The sequence below is a fragment of the Wasmannia auropunctata genome, unplaced genomic scaffold, assembly GCF_000956235.1.
Source record: "Wasmannia auropunctata unplaced genomic scaffold, wasmannia.A_1.0 LD336116.1, whole genome shotgun sequence".
In the NCBI taxonomy this organism is placed as follows: domain Eukaryota; kingdom Metazoa; phylum Arthropoda; class Insecta; order Hymenoptera; family Formicidae; genus Wasmannia; species Wasmannia auropunctata.
The window spans coordinates 3704262-3706812 of NW_012026774.1; positions in this window are offsets into that span (position 1 = coordinate 3704262).

The window sequence follows — 2551 nt, forward strand, 5'->3', positions numbered from 1 at the left end:
ATTTCGTTATTATGAAAATAGTACGGTATTCCGTTTACAACTAGACTTGCCCTCGGGTAGTCTATTGTTGCTTTATGACTTTTAAAGAATTCTGTGCCCAAGATTCCATCCTGTTGGATTGGGAAATCATCAGAGACTACGTGAAATAGCACGTCGATGTCGAAAATGCGTATTTTTGCCACGCCTATCGTACGAGTTCGACCTTTTGTTATTCTACTCAATGCAAAGATGACTTTCGTATCAATAGGTACGTTCTTATCAAAAGATTCCCTTTTTATAATATTTATATCGGATCCCGTGTCAATCATAAAATTAGCACGTTCGTCTGTTAAATCTTTACTGGATAAAACAACTGAGGGTGGTTTTCCAATCTTATTGCAAGTAACGTTTATACTTGCGTGCCCTCGGGTGATTCTTGCGGCTGTGGTGTGATTAGGCGCACTCGGGGGCGTTCGTTCAGCGTTACGCCTGTTCGCTGCGCCCGATCCCGGTTTCCCGATTTTTCTTGGACTCTATCTCGTTGTATATTATCGGCAATTCTATTCTCTCTATTAAAAGGGCGATTTCCTTGGTTCATCAAATTATTATTATATTGTCTCTTTCGACACTGTTCGAGACTATGTCCAGGAATTTTGCAATATCGGCAAATTAATCCAACGTTACGTGGAGTAAAGAAATTTCGACGATTTATTCGGTTATTAACAAAATTATTTCGCATGTTATTTATTGGATTTCGATTCAACATCCGCGGTTGTAAGGCTCTACATTCAGCGCGCACATGTCCAGGATTTTTACAAAATAAACAGACTTTAGGTTGTCAATTCACATAAAATATTTGCGCAAGCGGATTAACAGTATTGCATGAATACGTATTATGGCCGTATCCAAGACAATTATTACAACGAATAGATTGCATAAGGCCCTCCATGATCCTCATGCGTTGCATATGTTCGTTATATTCGGTTTCTGCTTTTATCGCGGTTTCTATAGCATTGTTGAGATTTATCGGATCGCGCGTATGAATTCTTGTGTATATGTCGGTTTTTAATCCCGTCAAGAAATTTCGAATGGCATTAGTTTCAACAGAATTTACGAATTGCGTTGCCTGTTCCGGGCTTTCGGTTTGGTAACACGATTTTAATTGATGCAGGATCATGGATACTCTGCTGCCATAATCAACTACGGTTTCCTCCGGATGTTGCATTACTTTAAAAAGTTCCCCGTGCAATTGTGACGATGAGTAAACCGGTGCAAAACGGGTTTTTAACACTGCTAATAGCGAATCGATATCATTATATTCTCCGCTTAAGGCTACCCTCAATGCAGGACCGACTAATTTATTTTTAATCATCTGGACAAATCCGTATTCGGCACTCGGAGACACCATGTTTTTCGCGTGCATGCAACTATTAGTGAATTGGGATACAGGCATATTTTTGCCATCAAAAGGAGAATTGTCTCGGCTGCATCTCTAAGACTTATGTATTTCGCATACGGCGCGTTCCGTTTTCCGCTCGATGGTTGGCGTTATTTCCGTCGATATTCATTTCGCCTATTTGCCTAGCTATTGCGTCGACTCCGTTTTCGATAGACATTTTTACAATAAATTTTTCTTTGACTTACATATAATGCATCGCAAGAAGAAGTACGGCTATGCGCAACCCCATTAGGCCTCGTTCACTCGACCAGTCTTATCCCCGCAGTCTTCCAGAAGTTCCTCTTCTCCTCGATGTAGAGACAGGATGTGCAGAACGGCTTGGAGCCACTGGAGCTACTGCAATTGAGTCCTCTTCTGCTGTTAATCCTCCTGGTGTCCAGAGAATCGGCTGATTCTCTTGATGCTTTTTAGAAATCCCACCGCTGCCACCAAAAATTTTCAATACTGTGACGTCCTGGTGAAGCAAACTCCTGTTCGTTCCCTGCAGAGCGTCGTTTTATGAGTCCTTCGCTGGCGGTTAAGAGGGTTAAAACCTCAGGATTATTTACTGGACGTTCGAATGATGACGAAGCCTCGGGATTGGTCGGAATGGAGTGTAATAACTTATAGAATTTTAAAGTATTTTCAAGCGACTTTATTGAGATTCAGAGCTCGGATCTGAGCTTCTCTACTTCGAATCCGCTCTCTGATCTACGCAACAGCAATCAGAGGAGGTCCTTTTATAAGCATTTTACAATAAGAGAAGACGTAGTTGTTCTATTCTATCGCTGTGAGTCATACTAGCGCAGGTCGACCCACATGCCATATACGGAGTAAAAGTAACAAAATGTAACTATATAAGGTAATGGTCTATCGCCTAGACCAACGCTTCCATATATGGCGGTGTCCTACTTTTAGACTAGATTCACTCTGACGCATCATCTCGGTTAAGGTTTCTAATTCTATTTTAGAACGCATACGGTGGCGAAGACTTTCTCTACTTATTCCTAATGAAGCAAAAGCAACTTGCTTGCGAGAGTAATACTTTCTTGGTTTTTGAGAAATAATATCCATAAAGATATTAAGAAACAATTTAGAAGACAATCTCAACTTATTTGAAAAACATCAGTTATT